Here is a 21,650-nt window from a genome sequence, read left to right as displayed (position 1 = left end):
GGTCCCCCAACTTCCCATCCAGCACCTTGGGGTGGGGTGGGGTACCCCCTGACTTATTTAAAGCCCCCCCAAATTAAAAAATCCTGGCTACGGGCCTGATTCAAAGCATCACAGAGGCTTAAGCAGATCTTAATTGCCAAAGGCATACACAAATAAGGCTGTTTTACATCACTTCCTAAACCTGCCCACAGAAGGAGCAACGTGTACCTCCTGTGGCAGGCTTTTCCAGGAGATGGGTACAATCACCAAAAACACCATTGACCTTGTAGAGGACTGTGACACCTCCCCTGGCAGGAGTATATTATAATCATGGGCTTTGGTAATATAGACAGCAGAGAAAGCAACAATGTTTCCAACAGTGAGGAATTTCAGACAGGCGATATATTCCGGTTCAGGAATGGTTCCCAAACAGTTTCTGGTCTGACATTTCAGACAGAACCGTTTTAGAACCAGTTCCCTACCGGAATATATTTGTACTTTCACACACAAACACTTCTATCCTGTTCAGGAAACGGGGCTGAACTGTTTTACCTGTAAACCACTTCAAAGTATTCTTCAGTTTCTTCTCCCGAATCTGAAATGCTTTTCCCCGCTGTTTTTCACCTGCGCGGGTGATCTCCAGCATTTTTTTGAACGTTTGCTTTAGAGACCTATAGCACTATCACACAACAGCAAAACAGCATTATAGCAACCCCATTGGAATGCCTGGAGTGTTGTGTTATAGCGCTGTAGCGCTCTAACGCAAATGTTAAAAAGAAGCCGATCGCTCGCGCGGGCGAAAAATAGCAGGAAAAAGCAGTGCAGTCTGAAAATGGCAAACCGCTTCAGATCCAGCTGTTTACCAGTAGGGGAAAGCCATGTGTGAAATGGCAGCCCTAAACCAGTTTACTCCACGACGGATCAAAAATGGCTTCAAACCGGCTTAAAAAGGGTAATATGAAATTCCTCTAGAATGTTTACCTCTCTTAATGAACTACAGGCAATACATAGGAGCCTGCTTAACTTCATTGACTTGTCCTAGGATGAGACCCATGAGGGTTCAAGAGGCCTGCTGGAGGTAATTGCCATGTTCAAGCAATGAAAACTGCTTCTCAGACTCCAGGCCAGAGCTCCTCATCTCCCTTGCCTTCTCTCTCCTGGCTTTCAAACTGCTGGGGTTTATCAGGTCCTGCCCTGCCGTAGATGTATTCCCTGCATGCCCTCTTGACTTAATTCTTTCCTTGTTGTCTAGGGACTTACAAGGGTGGGTGCAGCCTGGGACACCATGAGAAAGCTACACTTTTATTCCTTATCTCCTCTCCTTTTTTATTAGTCAGCTTCCAGTCTTTCTTCCGATTATTTCTTAGCTGTGTTTCCTAAGGGGAATTTTGGACTCTATCATTTTTAAAATCCATTTAATGGTCAGCAAGCATGTAGCTACTGATACAGCTTTTTTCTAACATGCAGTTCTGTTAACTGAACAATACCTCAGTAGCAAATTTCCAGGTGATAACCCGATAACCTGATATATTCTCCTTTCTAAGAGGATGGATTTGGGTATTGAAATGGATCTAGATAATCTGCATCATTCATAAGCAGAAAGGGCCCGGGTAGGCGAGGCCCGCCATTTGCCTAAGAAGACGCCGGGCGAGTATTGCTTAATACATCATCTCTCATATCCGAAGGGTTCTTCGGTGAATGACATGATTCCATCAGAGCTTTGCTCTGTTCGTTATGCTTCGTTTGATCATGCCGTTGGGCTGGTCAGAGCGCGGGGGCGGGGGCGCTGATGGCCAAATGCGATATTCAGTCAACTTTCTGGCTGCTTCCGGTCCGCCCGGATTACTTCTGCCTGCTGGGTTTCAAATTTTATGGGGCCTGGTACGTGGACAAGGCAATGCCAATGGGCTGCGCGATGGTTTGTGCAGCCTTCGAGACGTTCAGCACCTTCCTCGAATGGGCCGTGAAGGGGCAGATTGGTGCGGCGAGGATCACTCATTATCTGGATGATTTCTTCTTTGTCGGCCCCGGGAATGACTGCACCTGTGCAGAATCCCTGCGAGCATTTCAGGGGCTTGCAGAGGAACTTGGAGTACCGTTGGCGGTGGATAAAACTGAGGGGCTGACAACGCAGTTGACTTATCTTGGTATTCAGCTCAATTCAGTGAAGGGGGCATCGAGATTGCCGGAGGATAAACTCTTGGCCCTTCAGGCGCTCATCACGTTGGTGCGGGGGTGTTCCAAGTGCACCTTGAGGGAGCTACAGTCATTGGTGGGGCATTTGAACTTTGCATGCCGGGTGGTTTCTCCAGGCAGGGCCTTTTGCTCTCGGCTGAGCCGGGCGACAGTGGGGGTCAGAGCACCCCATCGTCGAGTGCGGGTGACTAATGGCATGAAGGAGGATTTGGGAGTTTGGCTTCAGTTTCTGGCGGGGTACAATGGGGTCTCCATATGGCAACAGCCCCTGGATTTACAGGATGCCATTCAGATACACTCTGACGCAGCTGGGGGTGTCGGGTTTGGGGTCTTTTATGAAGGCCGCTGGTGTGCACAGCCCTGGCCCAAGTCCTGGGGAGGGTCGGCGGTTCTCAAGGATCTCACCTTCTTAGAGCTCTTTCCAATACTGGTGGCGGTGGTAATCTGGGGGAAATAGGAAGGTGTGCTTTTGGTGCGACAACTAGACGGTCGTGCTTGTGGTGAACAAACAGTCTTCTAAGTCCGAGCGAGTAATGCGGCTGATCCACCGGCTGGTTTTAGCGTGCTTGGTGGATAACATAACATTTGTGGCCCAGCACGTTCCAGGTGTGGATAACAGCATAGCGGATGCTTTGTCTCGCTTTCAGGAGGAGCGCTTTCGCGCGCTGGCACCAAAAGCCAACCACGATTCAGACCCCTTTCTGGAGGAGCTTTGGGAACTTGGGAAGGTACGATAAGGCGAGGCATCTATGCCTCCATCGCCCCCTCCACGTTTCACTCTTATGCCAGGGCGATAGACGCCTTTTTTGACTTTACGGCAGAAGGTGGGGGACCTCAAACATGGCCCGTGGATGGTGACTGGGTGCTGCGCTACATGGCCAGGCTGCAGGATAAAGGGTTGGCCCAGAGTACCATTCGGTGTCACATGGCGGCCATTACCTTCTTTAGTAAAGCGGAGGGGTTCACGGACCCCTGCAACTCTTTCCAAGCTCATAGGGTGGTTGAGGGGTGGCAGAGGCTAGCGGCCCAGCCCCCGGATTGCCGCAGGGCACTAACATTTAAATTATTAGTGCTGGTGTTACAGGAGCTTCCGTCATTGTGTTGGTCCCCATATGAAACCGCACTGTTCAAAGCTGCATTCGTGTTGGCCTTTTTCGGGGCCCTGAGGGTTAGTGAATTGGTAGTGGGTGCCAGACAATCATTCACCAACACACCCTTGGGGGTTAGAGATGTTTCCATGGGGCCAGATGGGGTCTCCTTGTTTATCAAGAGGTCGAAGATGAATCAATTGGGTAAAGGGGCAAATTTACATCTGGACCCCCCAACTGGGGGGCCATGCCCAGTACAGGCCACAAAGGCATAACTAGCGATGCGACCATGAAAGGGCGGCCCCTTGCTTATCAACAGGGACGGGATCCTGTTGACCAGGTACCAGTTCACGGGCGTGTTCAGAGCGGCGCTAGGGGCTGTGGGCTTGCCCAGCAAGGAATTCGGGCCCCACTCATTTAGGATTGGGGCGGCGACCACGGGCCTCGGGCTGTCTAAGGCATGCATAAGAGCCATTGGGTGGTGGCGCTCAACAGCCTTCAAGGCATATATGCGGCCTGGTCTGGAGGGCAGCCAGTGAGGGGATCCCTGCCTCCCACGTTCCAGGTCAGAACCGCAAGAAGGTCTGGATTTTTGGGCACAATATCATTCATTGGGCTGGTTTGTATGCATCATCATCTGTCTGGGGCAAGGATTTGGGGCTGGAGACAGCCATGAGCATCACGTGGATGGCCCAGCGTGGTATGCGGTGGAGATAATTTCTGCCCTGGGTGGACCATGTCAGGGCTCATCACCAACCTCCTGATGCATTGGTGCTCCAACTGGGGGAGAATGATTTGACGGAATGACCCAGTGTGTGTCTAGAGTGCCAGGTGCTGGCCAACATGGCTGTTTTGCATGAGGTGTTTCCCAACACAGTCTTCTTTTGGTCCAATTGGCTGGAACGGAGGTCATGGCGAGGAGCGGCTCATCCTGGAAAAGTGGATGTGGCGAGGAGAAAGGTGTCTGGCAGACTGGGTAGGGCGGTTGAATCCATGGGGGGACTGTGGATCCACCACCCAGACATCTCCCACAATCTGGAGACCTTGTTCCGAGCAGATGGGGTGCACCTGTCAGCATGGGCTTTGGACATATGGCTACAGGGGATACGTTATTCCCTCCTCTCTTGGCTACAGCTGTAGAGGCATTGGCGGGAGCAGGACCAAGCAGTTGGTCCAGCTCTCATGGTGGTGACAGCATGGGGCTGGATCTGTTTGGCGGAAATCGGCCTGCATGCCATTTTCTGAATGTGGGGACCCCTGTAAGGGTCTTGGCGTGAGGGCTGAAAGGAACAGGCAAGCACAGAGACTGACAGCGATGGCCCTCACCGCCAGGTGGCAGGGGAGTTCACACAGGGGCAGGCGTCCAGGTGAACCCCAACAACCTGCCATCCTGCAGGCTCTACCCATGCTGACTGGCTGGGTAATGGATACCTCGGCTGGCAGAAGGGTCAGCCAACGGGTCGGATCCTGTGGACCCATGCTGTGCCAATGCCTACAACAGGTGTAATCAATAAAGTTGTGGCCAATTTTATCCACCTAATTTCCAAAGTAACTGTGTGTGAGTGGTCATTTGAAGGGGGCCGTGTAAGGCTGGCCAAGCCTCCCCATCCCAAATACAACCTGGAACTGCAAATATCTAGAATCAAGCTGTAACCACCCACTTGAAAACCTAGCCTATGACGGGATGATTTGTAATTAGCTGTAAATTTGAACAGTTGTCTAGTAAGGGATTCCCAAGTTTATTGATCCTGTGGACTCTTTTGGAATATTGAGGAAAGGGAGTGCATGCTACTGTAAGTTGCCACAGGGTACTGGGCCAGTCCCCAAATTCTTGGAGGTTCAAGCCAAGAATCCTATGACAGAAGTAGCTGTTTCTGAATGGCCATGTCCTGTCCATTCTGAAGCACTGCCTTACGCTAATGAGAAAGATGAAGCCCAAGACTGGCTCTTTACTTTAGGGATAAGATGCTTTATTGAAGAAGTAAGTGGACATCGGGCAACCCATTGGTGGGGGTCATGGTGTCCGCAGGTGTCTCATTGGGGACCACTGGATTAGAGTATCATTCCCACAATCGCTACCAAGCATGCTTCTATGTATTGCGCCAGAGAAAAGCAGCCACAATTCTGCATTTTGCTGCTATGGAATGAAGAACTATATTATTACAAATAAATTTGTCTCCCCTTCCCCTTTCTTCATGTAAAAAAGTTAATAGCTGAAAGCTGTGTGTGCAAAGCTGCCTTAAGCTGCAGCTGTGATTATTCCATTGTTTCCTTTCCAGAAAGTGTGCTGTTTAGTTCTTCAACCTATAGCCTTGTGGTGCTACATTGTACAGAACTAGAGAGTTGCATTTCAACTGGCTTACCTAACACACAGGATAATTTGAAGCTTAATTATTCAATACTTGAAAAGCACTCTAACATCTCCTGATGAAAAATACCATAGAGTGTTATTTTTATGGCACTTTTTGCAGTGAGAGAGAGAGACTTGATCTGATCACATTAAAACCCTGGTGGGATTGTTAGACTTTAATATTATCAACCTAGTTCAGTAATACTGGGATGTCTCCTAGTTCACAGAGCTCCTAGTTCATAGAGAAGTAGCTTCCCCTTGAAATTATTCATATTCACATCTTACCCTTGATTTGAAGAAAAAACCCTCTTAAAAGAGGCATTTTGCCACAGAGGTTAAGAGTTTTCATTGAAATTGCCACTTGCATTTGATTTTCATCTTCTCGTAACAGCCTTGAAAATGTTCAGGCTGAGAAAAGTCCTGTTTGAAGCAATGGTTGAGAGTGAATATTTTATTTTAAATACACTACGGAATTAAGCAAAAACATGTGCCAAACTAGACAAAAACCTCTTTGTCCACTGCAGTGTCTATGGGGATCTGAATGCTCTCTGCAGATGTAATGTCTATATTTTAGCAAATAAGCTTTCCTTTATTACAGACAATCTAAACAAATGCTTATCATTTTGCAGAACCCAGATTAATAAACAGGGATCAATGCTTAAAACCTAATGCTCTTTTAAGAAAAATCACCTGTTTAATGCTCTTGTATTTAACACATACGTGCTTCAATATATTTGATTGGAACATTAATAAAACCTTATTGCTTATATTATCATCCTCTTGTATAAAACAATTAACAGGCAACAGGAAGCCAGGCACAATTAATCACTGGTACAGAGGGGGGAAAAACAACTTCAAGCAACTTTGTAGGCAGTGGGGACATCAGACTCACACTAAATAAAGCATTAAAAAAGAGGGGGGGGGAGAACTGCAGACAATGCAGTGTGCGGTGGGTCACCATTGACTCCCACTTCTGTCTGTTCTGGAAGTCAATAGGGGATTATTGATCAAGACTTCATCCCTTCAGAACAACTTGTAACATGTGGGTGTGGCTTTGGTGCTTGGCCAGTGGGGGCACATTAGAGCATATTGAATGGGTTGCGGGGAGTTTTGCTCCTAAAAGATTATCTTCTGTAGATAACCATAGCAGTTTTCTTTTCATTTACATTTACATCTTGCCTCTGCACATTTTGCCTTCATTTCATTACATTTATTCTTAAATCGTACCAGCATAATATGGGTGAAGGAAACAATGAAGCCTACAAGATTTTCAGTTCAGTTATCCCATTTTTAAAAAATCTTGTAAAATAATACAAGGGCTACTCTTGATAGCCCAGTGATATCCCTCCAGTTACCTTTTTTTTTCCAGCCTGAAAAGATTTATTTATGACTGTCCCCCTTTCCGTGCCCTTTAGTGGATGTTCAATCCATTTTATGTTACATTTATGTCCATTCCGCTTCCTTCCTTTTCTTAGACCTCAATCTCTGTACAAAGACCTTAATCTCTGATGTGGAACTTTTGTCAAATGCTCTCTGAAAGTCTGAGTACAAGGCTATTCACTGCTCAGGGACAAAGTCAGCGTCCTTTTCTGGAAGCAGAGGCACATTTGACCAAGAAATAAGTGCACAAAGCTATTTGGTTTCAAACAGCAGTCAGAAAAGCACCCTGTTTTACACAATCAACATTCGTCCTGGAAATTACCCGTTCTCACCTGTAGTTCTCTTCCTTACTTTTAAGAATTTGATTTTTATCCAGTACATTGTTTGTTTTAAAATCATCTAAGGATTTGTTTTTATCTACTTTTTGTATAAAAAGAGTGCTTTGCTGCATGTTCAATAAGACACTAAAAATTAATTTTGTTTCGCAATCACAAGAGTACAGCAGCTTGTTTAATGCCTCATCTATGTGATTGTCTACACCAAGTTTCACACAACCTATCCAGACTTGGCTTTGTTTACCTACAGACCAAATTTACTCCTTTCTCTATCTGTTTTGAATGGACTTGCTCAGTTTTTGTTTGTGGGAGAGTGTTGTATAAGCTTCAAGTATCTAATGACACCACCTTCTAAATAAGAAATGACTTGGTGGCCCTCTTGAAAGCAAATGTCTTGGGAGAGCAGATGAAAATCAAATGTTTATACTTCATAAGGATGAGACTGAGGTAAAGGGAATGGAAGAACAGCCTAGAAAAGCATGGGAAAAAATTATATTCCCCACACTGCTGATGGATGAATAGTAGCTTGCAGTTTTTAGTGATTCATGACAACCTTGTGAGTGAATTGGTGATAGCCTGTTGTGAGTTCAGATGTTCTTCATTTGAATTACATTTATATTTAATGAAATATTTTAATATTGTTTGAAAAACTTAAAATAGCCCTTTGAAGACAGAAACAAAGAATTACCTTAAAGTGGTGTGTGTTTATCATTCATTGTATTGCATGCATTGACATGACCTTGAATTTTGCAACTGCCTCTTTGAAAAAGAAGTGTGATTGAGTTGCTAGATGACATGAATGATCGCTTGTGTGTGACCAGTAATGGCTGTTTCACACATGGAAAAAACTCTTTGTCTTAACAACTCAGGAGAATCAAGTCAAATGCCAGATAGTATTTAAAACCTGTTAGGTGCATCTCAAGTGGTTAAGTTGCTGAACTGCAGGCTGTGGAAGGTCAGTAGTTCAGCAGTTCAAGACCCAAGTTGCCGCATGACGGAGTGAGCTCCCGTCTCTAGTTCCAGCTCCTGCCAACCTAGCAGTTCGAACGCAAGAAAGTGCAAGTAGATAAATAGGTACCATTTCAGTGGGAAGTTGGTGTTTAGTCATGCCGGCCACATGACCATGGAAACGTCTTCGGACAGCGCTGGCTTTTCGGCTTTGAAACGGAGATGAGCACCGCAACCCTAGAGTCGGACTTGACTGGCTCTCGAGCAAGGGAACCTTTACCTTTACCTTTAGGTGCATCTCTTATTTTGTACGTGCAGCTGCCTTTTCCTAAATACATCATAGAATGTAGTCATTCCAGAACTAGTGACTATATGAGTGCATTCAGACGGGGTGTTTCAGCCGGCATAAACTGTACCAGTTGGAACCGGTGCAGTTTATGCCAGCTGAAACGCGATCACACTTACCTTCTGTCTGCGGAGCCCATCGCTATATGCCCGTTCACATGCAGCGGCTGTTGGCGTTTTTTTTAAACTCAGTTTGAGCATGCGCATAGGCAGCCATCCACAGAATGGTGATCTTCGTGCATGCGCAAAAAACCCTGTCTTATATTTAAACTTTAAAGGTAAGGACTTACCTTTAAAGTTTAAAGAGCAAAGTAGCCTTCCTGAGGTCCCGGACGCCTCCGAAACGCTAAACTAAGCCCCCCCCTTTTAAAACAAATGCCAGGGCGAAGCTTCACCCAAGCGCATATCGCTGACCTTTAAAAAAAAATGGCGGGCGAAAATTGGAAGCCTCAGGCTTCCGAAGAGAAGTGGCTCTGCAACAGTGGAGAGCGATCAGACGGGGGTAAAGCGATTACAACCGTTGCACTCAGGATACCACCACTTGGGGACCTAGTGGCAGAATACAACAGTGTAAAGCTCTTTGCAACGGTTAGGGACGGAAGGAAGATGTTTGCCTTGTGAACCGATTCCAACCGGCACCTATTCCGTTGCAAATGCCCCGTCTGAACATCTATACATCCCTCCCTGAATTCATTTGAGTTTTCTGTTTGCCATTTTGAGTATTTCCTACATTTTACAAGGCTATCAAAGAAAGTTAACAACTATTCATATTGCTTTCAATGGATCTTAGATCGGAGGATCCACAAGAGTAGTAGCAGGACTTTCGCTCTTTGTTCTCTGTGTTATTCTGAACATTTAAAATGTTTTCCAAAATAAGGGAAAATAGCAGCAAATTCTTTTGCAACCCTGTGCTTCACCACTGCATCTTCTTCCCACATGCCCACCCAAACAAAGGCAACCTTTGAACAGGATGCCTGTTCTAAAAGAGAACAACAAAATTTATGAACCAGTGTAGCGCAAACTCATTACACATCAACGAATGACTATTTACAGTACTTCCAGCTTCTTTTTCTTCTGTACACCTACATGGCTGTTGCTTTCTTAAAATCACCCTCTCTAGACTCTAAATAGTGCTGATCATTGGGACCTTGAGTCAGCCCACAATGCTGCATGTTGCAAATGGAATTTACCCTTTGACCTTCACCACCTCCTCTCCTTTGACCAAGCTATATTGTTTTCACTTATGTTCCTTCTTTTACTGCAAAAAGGCTGCTTCCAGCATAATGAAAAGGCTTTTGAAATAGTGTTAATGAAATGTTTTTGTTTTAATGAAATGTTTTTGTTTTTGTTTGTCTTGACATGAAAAACGTGGCTTCATGATCCATTTTGGAGTGGGTTTAATAAGTGGAAGACACAATATATATACATGGACTAATATAGAACATACATTTGTCTTGAGATTCTTTGCTACAATACACTGCAAACATCTCCAATAAAATTTCAGTTTCAGGGGGTTACCCATGTTGGTCTACTGTAGGACAGTTTGATTTAAGTCCAGTAGCACCTTAGTGACCACAAGATTTTGGGGTATGAGCTTTTGAGGGTCAAAGCTTCTTTTGTCCGATAAAATTTTAGTGATAGTAAGGGTATTAGAAAAGGTTTCTTCCACTTTTGGTGCTTTATCCACCATGATATTACCAATGACATATCCAACTATAGCTGAAAATTTCTTAGGACTTGGAATCAGTTTGAAGGCAATTCTAATTTGAGGAAATGTTGTAGATTTGTAAGGGTTGTACTGAAAGATTTGTCCCCTGAAATTTCTCCGATTTAACTTATGAATCAAATTGCATTTGTGTTCAAGCAAACTCAATGAGTTTTATGAAAATATTACATATTTCTACTACGTCTGACATAAAATTATGTGGCATGTGAGAGGTCAAGGTGTATTTTTTAGAAGTTATTAGTAGGACATCACTATAATTATTATCTTCCATACTGGTATTTTCATGACGAATATTGTGGGAGTTATTGACAATGGTACAAAAATTTGTGATCTGTAGTATTCTGTGGAAGTGTCAGGAAAGCTCCAAAAGCCAAAAGAGACTGAAATGACTATTTTGGCTTGTGTTGCTTTCTTTATACTCCTCAGGGAACACAAATGCTGCTCATATTCCATATCCCCATTTACAGTTATGTTTCAATAGACTGTGGGTATGTATAGAAATTTTCAATATAGATCTTTGAATCCTTATGGATAATTTGTATCTAAGATGCTCTAAAATCAATGCAGTAATAAAAACTTTTTTTTAACTTCAGGTTTAAATAATACATTGTTAGGGGAAGCTGGTTGGCTTTAGAGGTCATTGTTGTAAGCCAGGGACCTGAGCCCCCAGGAAGAATTCCCACCAACAATCCTGTCTTCCCTTCTGTGCAGCACTGTTCCCGGATCTCTCTTTCTGGAAGAAAGACTCGGTAGTGATCACCAGTGGAAAGACTACCTGGGAACAGTGAGCTGCTCTTTTACATTATTTTCGGCCCTACTCTGATGCTTATGGGGCTTAAGCAGCACAGAAGAACCAGGGTCTACCTCCTTCTCCAAGAGAGAGGTTGGGTGTGCATGCATCCATTTGAATGAGAAGGAGGCACTGTAGGCCATCTTGTCTAAGGCAAAACCTGGAGACAACCCTGGTAGGAAAGAATGTACCCATAATTTAAGAAATTTTTCAAAAGCCATGGTATAAATGTTTTTACATCAACATCACTTCCTTAATACACCAGTTTAGAATGTGAGCACAAATATTAATTTTATTCTGAAAGACATGTTATCCTTGGTCTCACATTATACCCTTCGTTTCATATATAATATGACAGAATACCTCCTTCAGACAAGACAAGATGCTTTATTTCTTACCAGCTAGTGTGTTAACTTTTATATTGGTTAGACCGAACTCATAAAATGACAAATGCAAATGAAAGGAGAAATTGCATATGTGAAAAAAGTATTTTATTACAAACATCAGTTTTAAAAAAATCTCACTTTTAGCAGCAACAGTGGCCAGCAGACAAAGAACTTTGTTCACATCTCGAACCTCTTTCAACTTCAAATATTACTGCGGTTCCTTATGTTTTGCTAGTTGTCACTGTTAAGTACTCCCAACCTACAAAAGGAAACCGAGGAGCTAAAGAATTTGAAAAATTGTGGTAAACACCCAGAAGCTCACATATAGCTCTCCAGATCCCATTTAGTGCTGCTGTTACTTCCACAGCTACTGCTACTATTCAAATATTATGAATAAAAATTAGTTATTATTCCATTGTTGAATCTGATAGAAATACTTTTTGGTTAATTTTATGTCACATTACTTCTTTTTAGACCTTATCTCCATTGTACTTAGAACCCAGCAACTGTGCATATTGGGAAAGCAAACTACCCATGATGCTGTCAATATGTTCAGCTGTCATGTTGCCTGAACAAGGACAACCTGTGTTGCATATGTGTACAGCTTCCCTATGCATGAACTGACCTCAGGATTTTTCAGGGTTCTGGTTTGCACATACCAGCTATGCACATGCAAAATACATGTCTCTGTTCAGGCAATATGGGGACCAGCTGTATTTGAAAACAGTGAAGGTAGCATGAGCACCTGATATGTGTAGTTGTTGGGCTTCTGGTACTGCGTGGATGTAATCTCTGAAACAGGCTATTCTGGAACTCTGTTTACCATCTTTGGAGCAGTGTAGTAAACTGAGCTTAGGCGGTCCTTGTTCATGATTGCTCTCAGAATGAAAGAGCTCTTTTGCAACCAGTTCTTTTTTTCTTTGAAACCCTAGGTATTATGACTATGTTGACTAGCGCAGAAGGATTGTTTTAATTGCCAACTAAGTCCACTCATTTACAAATGCCAGAGTAAGAGGTTAAAAATTAAGTGGTGGAAATGAGACAGAAGTGCTCTGGTTTTTGGAGGACCTTAAATATGATCCAATTAAACCAAAATTCTTCCCTACCTAAAGAGTTTTGTATTAAGATGAAACATAAGTCTGGACATAATAGAAACAGAATGCAGGAACATGTAAGAAGAGTGCCATGATGTGTATTTCTATACCAATATGTGTGTGGCTTTCTCTAAAGATGCTCTTGTATGATTCTTTTACCCTTTTTTATTTAGTTTTACTATAACAGAAGAGGAGATGCTTGCTTGTTTTAGTCACTGATCAGATAAATACAAGAAAACTGCTTGTCATTTATTGGTTTATCTATTATCATCTCCCAACATAAGAAAGAGTGGTCTGATTTCAAAGTGACAGCTGGTGGTGTCGCTTCCTGATACATGCTAATCCAGTTTTTATTATGGAAAAACTGCCTGTGCTTCCAGGCAGCGAGAGGGAGTTGCTAAATGTAATCACTAAGGAGGGAACCTTAGGATCTTGCATATAAAAGCCTAAAATGAACCATTTTCTCATTAAACGGGTGGTATCCTGATTAAATACAGATGTAGGGCAGGAAAAGTAATTTATATCCACGAGCACAGAATGCTGCTCAGTATGTATTTTTTTAAAAAAATAAGCAATGTGTTGCATGCATTTCCATTGAAAATGTGCACATAAAATTGGACTATTTTGTTTTAATAATTACAGCTGTTGAGAATATGGGTTTTGTTGTTAATTGCTTGAAGTTCAGTATTGCAGTACAGAAATTAAGCTTTTTCCAGGTTAGCCATGGAAGGGCAGATCTGGCGATTTTGCTTCTTGTGTTTTGCTTTGACATTAGTAAAGTGCTGTCAGATGTGTGATGTTCAATATAGTGATGTCCTATCATAGCTTAAGAGTTAGATTCATAAGAACATAAGAACATAAGAGATGCCAATGTTGGATCAGGCCAAAGGCCCATCCAGTCCAACACTCTGTATCACACAGTGGCCAGAAATACCAGTGCCATCAGGAGGTCCACCAGTGGGGCCAGGACATTAGAAGCCATCCCACTGCTGATCCCCCCAAGCACCAAGATGACAGAGCATCACTTGCCCCAGAGTCCCTATCTATACTTTGTGGCTAATAGCCACTGATGGACCTCTGCTCCATATGCTTATCTAATTCCCTTTTGAAGCTGTCCATGCTTGTAGCTGCCACCACTTCCTGTGGCAGTGAATTCCAAGTGTTAATCACTCTTTGGGTGAAGAAGTACTTCCTTTTATCCGTTCTAACCCGACCGCTCAGCAATTTCATGGAGTGCCCACGAGTTCTTGTATTGTGAGAAAGGGAGAAAAGTACCTCTTTCTCTACCTGCTCTTTCCCATGCATAATCTTATAAACCTCAATCATGTCACCCCTCAGTCGTCGTTTCTCCAAGCTAAAGAGCCCTAAGCGCCTTAACCTTTCCTCTTAGGGAAAGTGTTCCAACCCTTTTATCATTCGAGTCGCCCTTTTCTGCACTTTTTCTAAAGCTATAATATCCTTTTTAAGGTGTGGTGACCAGAATTGCACACAGTATTCCAGATGAGGTCGCACCATTGATTTATATAGGGGCATTATGATATTGGCTGATCTGTTTACAATACCCTTCCTAATAATCCCCAGCATAGCATTGGCCTTCTTTATTGCAGTCACACACTGTCTCGACATTTTCAGTGAGTTATCTCCTACAACTCCAAGATCTCTCTCTTGATCAGTCTCTGCCAGTTCAGACCCCATCAACATGTATTTATATTTAGGATTTTTGGCTCCAATGTGCATCACCTTGCACTTGGCCACATTGAACCCCATTTGCCATGTTGATGCCCACTCGCCCATCTTTGACAGATCCCCTTGGAGTGCCTCACAATCCTCACTGGTTTTCACCACCCTGAACAACTTTGTATCATCCGCAAATTTAGCCACTTCACTGCTTACTCCCAACTCCAAATCATTAATGAACAAGTTAAAAAGCAGTGGACCAAGTACTGATTCCAGTCCAGTAGCACTTTAGAGACCAACTATTTTTTCAGAGTATAAACTGTATTATACATAGGTTATATACTAGGTGCCAGGAATTCAAGTGGGGCAGTTCTATTAAAGTTCCTGTTTAAGGGAATATAGCATTCAGACATGATTGAAGCCATGTGTTGGCTACTTGTTGACACATATTTATGATAGTTGTAGGAATGTTCCAATGCCTGCCAGTTCAGCTCATGTACTTGCTGATCATGAGCAGGGAGACAATTTTTTGTCAAGCCATTTGTCTGTTTGTTATCAGTTTGAGCTTGTCAGGTTTTGGGGGGTATATTTCAACAATACAGTACAGTGCAATTGGCACTATTTCATGTAAGAGCATCCTCAAACAGCATGATGGAAGTCCTAGTTTCCCCCTTCTTTATTTATTTTTCACATTTATATCCTGCCCATCCTGTAAACAGGCTCCTTAACAGACCTGTCATCATGGCACAGTGCTTAGAAGCCAATTGTATATTTATTTAAAATATTTCTATGCCACCTTTCCATCCAAATAGGGTCCCAAGATGGCAAACATAAAACATTAAAATATTAGAAGTATTTTTTAAAAGTATGTATACAACAATTCAGTAAAAGACATATAAACAGACTTAACACCAAAAACCAAGGTGGAGGCCAATAAGAGTTATTGGGAGTATGCTAAACAGGACAAAAGACTCTTCACTTGCTGGCAGAAGACAATAATAGAGGAAGACTGACATATCTCCCTGAGGAGAGAGGTCCAAAGTTTTTGTTGCTGTGATCAAGAAGGCCCTTTCTTCGGTTGCCACCCATCTAGCCTCAGAAGCAGGGACCCTGAAGAGGATTGAGTGAATGGGTAGGATTATATGGGAGAAGGTTGGCCTTCAGATATGCTGGCTTCAAGACATAGAGGGCTTCAAAGGTCAATACCAGTACCTTGAATTGGGCTTGTTGGGAACCAGTATAGACCACAAAGGACTGAGAAGGGATGTGCAAGATTTTTTTTTGGCATTTTTCAGATTTGGGTATATCACACCTCCAAAATATTGGTAAATAACAAATTTCCTTAGTATTGATACCAGTATAGTACTCAGACTGGGAAAATCTTCAGAATATATTTATGTTTATAATACCCATGGGGAAGGAAGGGAGAGTGAGAAGGCATGTTTAAATGCCTTCCCTTCCTTTCCCTCCCTGAACCCCCCCACGCCACTTCCACTGGTCAGTTTCACTCCCCACTGGTCAGCTGTTAGGTTTAGGCCCTTTAAACATAACAACTGACCTGTGGATGGGAGTGAAACTGATCAGTGGAAGTGACGGGTGACTCAGGGAAGGAAGGCAGAGAGTGAAAACATGTTTAAATGCATTCCCTTCCCTTTCCTAGTCACCTCGCTGTGGCAGGTGCATTCCCTTCCCTTTCCTAGTCACCTCGCCGTGGCAGGATGGCTGGAGAAGGGAAGGCACCCCTCCCATGTAAATTGATCAGTGATGATCAATTTACATGGGAGGAAGCCATTTCAGCTCTCCCTTTCGCTCCCCCTCACTCCGGTCTGGAGGAGCAAAATGGAATGCTGAAATGGCTGCTGGGCAGGCATTTAAACCCAACAGCTAACTGGCGGCTCCACCTGTCAACTGTTAGGTTTAAATGGCTGGTGTCTTGGTTTTGGTATAACTGAATGAACCTGAGTAAAAGCCAAATAAAACCAGCTTTTGGGGGGCCTCAGCTATATCAGTAGCCAAATACAGATCTCTGGACCCAGTTCACCAGCATTCCAGCAGATTTAGGCAACTAGGAGGGGCAAGGATTGTAGAAGCAGGTGGTAGATCTCAAACTTCCAAGAATCTTGTCCACATTCTCAGACTGGACAAGCTGAAAGGTATCCCACACAACCAGTCAGCTCCCTGGAACCATCACATCCTGTTACAGTCCATGTCTTAACAGATGTGAAAGATTTTATCCACAAAGTGCTTAGTGCAATGATTGCGTCAGGCTGCCAAGTAGTCCAATAGGACCCTGACCAATGTTCCCTCTAAGGTGTGGAATCTTGTAAGCAAAAGTTCTACTTTGTGAGCCACTGGTATTAAAGTTGTGAGCAAGTGATTTGGTTATTGCATAAATTAGTTTGCTCCAGAGCCATTCTTCCCGAGCTAAGACAAAAATCTGTGAGCTGGAGGCTAAAAAACTGTGAGCTAGCCCACACTAACTCAGCTTAGAGGGAACACTGACCCTGACCACCCAGAATTTTTCTGCAGCTCTATACTGTGCAGATTCAATAAAGGTGGAGAAATATAGTGTCTTTACTGTCATCACTGCCATGGTCTAGGCTTTAAAATGAGCCCACACCATGTTGGGTTCATCACAAATATTTCTCCACTGTTGCTCTAGCTGTCTCCCTTGTCTTTTCTTCATCTGCAGCCCCTCAGTGAACTAAGGGGCTGCCTGCGCTCTTAGACCTGAGAGAGATCGCCTAGGTTTGATTGTTTCAATTGCCTAGGTTGTTTTATCATTCCACAGGTCAACCAGGGCATTGAGAGTAGGACAAATCATATCAGCAGAAAAATCACCTAATGCTATCTGAAAACCAGTCAGATCCATCAAGGTACAGGGCAGATCATCTTTATCGATCCTCCACCCCGTGGAGTCTTGGTATTCCTTTAAGTCTCAAACGCAGCAAATAATGATCTGTCCATGATGGGGACACCTTCAGATCATCTTCTTCATGCCCAGTGCAAAGCACCAGATCAAGAGAGCGACCTGCATAGTGTCTGGGGCCTGTTATGACCTAAGACAGCCCCATGGTTGTCATGGAGACCATGAAATCTTGAGCCACTCCCAACAAGGTCATCTCAGGATGGATGCTGAAGTCCCCATACACAACCGACTAGGAGTCCTCAAAGCCTCTTCTGGGACCATCTTTACCAGTTCAGGCTGGGAGACAGTTGGGCAGTGGGATGGGCAATACACCAGCAGGATTCCAATCCTATCTTGCATTCCCAATATTAAATACATACTCTCAAAACTGGCAAAGTCCTGGACAGGGCATCAAGCTACAAGGCTAGAATCTCAATAGATTACAGTGACACCACTCCCCCAACCTTCAGGCCTATGCTGATACATCACTGAGTGGCATAGTTGGAGAATTTAACTCCTTCTCTGTTCCCCATCCAGGTTTCAGGAATACATGCCAGGGTAAGCCTTCTTATTCAGAATTAAATCCTGGATGGCTGGTGATGTTTTGGTGGTAACTGACCAGGCATTTAAAAGAAAGATACTATAGCCTAGTGGGATGTTGATATGGTCACCAGAATTAGCCTGGGTGGAAGAAGAACCAGAAGGGGAAACAGCATGCAGATGTTCAGCAGTCATGTCAATGGAAAGTTATCCCTAAAGTCCAAAACTGTAACATTTGATTTCAAAAGAGGGAACCTTACAAACATGAGAGGAATAGTTAAAAGGATACTGAAAGGGAAACACAAGAGAGTCAGATCCCTAGACGATGCTTGGAAGCTATTTAAAACCAAACTAATTAAATCCCAGATAGAATGCATTCCACAGGTTAGGAAAGGCACTGCCAAATCTAAAAGAATGCTTCTTTCTAAAAGTGGAAGATTTGGAACCAATGAATTGAACAGAAGGAGCTAGGGATGGGCACAACCCTAGTTAGAAACCTAAATTCATGACGAAAAGCATTGTGTCATGGTTCATGAACTGAAGTTAATGCCTACCCCTATCCATGACCATCCCATCACCCTCCAGGTGTTTTTTGGAGGTTCATGGGGCTCGTGGTTGGAAGCAGTGGGGGGGAGTGAGAGGGATCGCTGAAATGGCTTTCATCTATTTCAGCCTAACAGTGGGGCTGGTGTGTCTGTCAGCTGTTAGGCTTAAATAGATGCAAGCCATTTCAGCAATCCCTTTTGCTCCCCCCCCACTTGGAAGAGTCCTCCCTGCTGCACACAGATCTGGGGTAGGGCTTAACAAACCTCATGAAATGAACTGGTTTGGTGAATGGGAAAGCTTATGAAGGTTCATGGTTTGTGGTTTGTGCAGTCCCAGAAACCATTAACCGAGACAAACCATTTTCCTGGGTTGTGCCCATCCCTAGAAGGGAGTACAGGCTCTGGCAAAAGAAATGTAAGTCTATAATTAGGCATGCAAAAAGAGATTTTGAGGAGCACATTGCTAAAAGCATCAAGACAAATCATAAACATTAAAAAATATATATCCAGAGTAGTAAACTAGCTAGAGAAGTGGTTGGGCCTTTGGGTGACTAAGGAATAAAGCTATTGCTAAAGGAAGATGGGAAGATGGCAGAGAAGCTCAATAATTTTTTGCTTCTGTGTTCACAGTGGAAAGTGAGGGGCATGTACCCATGCCACAGCCTGTGTTTTCAGGAAAGGAGTCTGAAGAACTGAGTCAAATTGAGGTGATGAGAAATGAAATTTTAGGCCTATTGGGGAAATTAAAAACTGATAAGTCTCCAGGTCCTGATGGCAGATACCTTAGAATTCTTAGAGACCTTAAATATGAGACAGTTGATCTACTAACCTGTGTATGTAACCTGTCACTAAATTCAGCTGCTGTACCAGAAGACTAGAGAGTAGGAGATCTGACACCAATTTTAAAAAAGAGATCAACCTAACGTCTATCCCAGGCAAATTAGTAGAAACTGTAATAAAAGACAGAATTATTAGGCACATAGAGGAACAAAGCCTGCTGAGGGAAAATCAGCATGTGTTCTGCAAAAAAAAAGTCCTGCCTCACCAGCCTTTTGGAGTTCTTTGAGAAAGTGAACAAGCATGTAGATCAGAGGTGTCAAACACATTTGCTATGAGGGCTGGATCTAACTTAAATATCAATTTGTTGTACCAGAGATATAAACTTTATAAAGGATACCGGCATACCCAATTAACAATATAATTTTTTTTACTTGAAATCCAAACATGCTTTCACATAAACACTTTTACAGTATTTCCTTACAGTATTTCCCTGATGCCCACCACCCCACTTCCACAGCCAATTAAGAATGAGCACTGGGACAGTATACAGGGACATAATACACATCCCCTGTCATCTGGCAATAAAGGTAATGACAAATTGCTTGTGGATCAGATAAGAACCCTGGACAGGTCGGTTCTGACCCACGGAACACCCCTGTACAATGACGACTGGGTAGATATTATATCCCTGGACTTTCATACGGCTTTTGACAAGGTACTTCACCAAAGACTCCTGAGTAAACTTAGCAGTCATGGGATAAGGGGACAGGTTCTCTTATGGATTAAAAATTGGTTGAACAATAGGAGGCAAAGAGCAGGAATCAATGGACAGTTCTCACAACAGGGAGAAGTAAGCAGTGGGGTCCCACAAGGATTGCTTTGGGGGCCGGTACTAATTAATTTATTCATAAATGATCTGGAATTAGGGGTAAATTAGTGTAGTGGCCAAGTTTGCAGATGACACCAAATTATTTAGGATGGTGAAAAACAAGGGTGCCTGTGAAGAGCTCCAAGAGGATCTTCACAAACTGGGAGAGTGGGTGACAATGTGGCAAATGAAGTTCAACACTGGTAAGTGTAAGGTGATGCAGTTCAAGTACAGGCTAATGGGGCCTGAACTTGCTGAGAAGGAGAGAGAAACTTTGGGTCATAGTGGATAGCTCAATGAAAGTGTCAACCCAGTGTGCTGCAGCAGTGAAAAAAACAATCTCTATGTTAGGGATTATTAGGAAAGGGATCGAACATTAAACAGCTGATATTGTAATACCCCTGTATAGATCTATAGTGCAGCCTCATTTGGAATACTGTGTACAGTTCCGGTCACTGTATCCCAAAAAGGAGATTGCAGAGCTGGAAGTATAGAAGAGGGCAACCAAGATGATTAGGAGTTTGGAGCACCTTTCCTATGAGGAAAGGCTGGTCTGATCCAACAGGGCTCTTCTTACGTTGTCATGGCTCTGTTCTTTCCCCTTACCTGGCCTTTTCTTCTCCTATTACAATCTCTCCTGCTATCCCACATCCTGTTTCTTGTATATATTAAAAAATCAGCATATCGATCAGCCAATCATAGTAAAAATATAGTTTGCTTAAAAAAAAAAAAAGCCTTAACATTGGGTGGTGTCATCAAGATTATCAAGATTATCTGGTGTGTGGTTTTAAAGCCCTAAATGTCTTGGGACCCGGATACAAGGACCACCTCTTCCCATATTGTCCAGGCTGGCTGTTAAGATCTGCTTCACAAGATCAGCTCTGTGTGCCTCCACCTTCGGAGGTGAGGTGGGTGGCAATCAGAGACTGGGCTTTTTCAGCAGTGACACCTCGCTTGTGGAATGCACTTCCCCTTGAAGCTTGTCCAGTTGCCTCCTTTGCTTTCTTTTAGGCACCAGGCATTCAATTAAGAGATTCATCTTTTAACACTATTTTAGTATAGGCACTGTTATTTTATGCTGTCAGTGCTGTCTTTTTAAGATCTACGTTTTTATGCTGGGCTGGGTTTTTAATTCTGGTTTTTAATTAATATCTTTTAATGATTTGATTTATTACTGAAAATAATAATTGATGAAAATAAGAGCTCATGAAGTTGCCTTATCCTGAATCAGACCATCAGTCCATCAAGGGCAGTATTGTCTACTTAGACTGGCAGTGGCTCTCCAGGGTCTGCAGTAGAAGTCTTTCATATCACCTACTACCTTATCCTATACACTGGAAATGGCCTGGATTGAATCTGGGACCTTTTGCAAGCCAAGCAGATGCTCTACCACGACCCTCCCCTCCACTGAGCATCCCTTGGGCAGGTTCCTGGAGAGGGAGCATAAATAAACCTTCTCTGTGCTATATACAGCTATATGAACCAGCAGTTCTTGAAAGGTGTGGCTAGGACCAAAATGTTGGCAACAATTGACAGAGCTGAGTTTAGATTTAGGAACAAAAGAAGACCCCCCCTCCCTCCCCTTTGCCGACATCCATTTCTGATTGGCACAACTGACATCAGCAAATCATTGAAATTTTAACTCCTAGATGTTAGATGGAAAGGCCACCCAGCTATTTCATTATATTCTAATTAATAATACACTTCAATAAAAA

This window comes from Gekko japonicus, unplaced genomic scaffold (assembly GCF_001447785.1).
Source record: "Gekko japonicus isolate JY-2015 unplaced genomic scaffold, Gekko_japonicus_V1.1 scaffold6, whole genome shotgun sequence".
NCBI lineage: Eukaryota > Metazoa > Chordata > Lepidosauria > Squamata > Gekkonidae > Gekko > Gekko japonicus.
The sequence above is the reverse complement of the archived record's forward strand: the minus strand, read 5'-3'. Positions refer to the sequence as shown.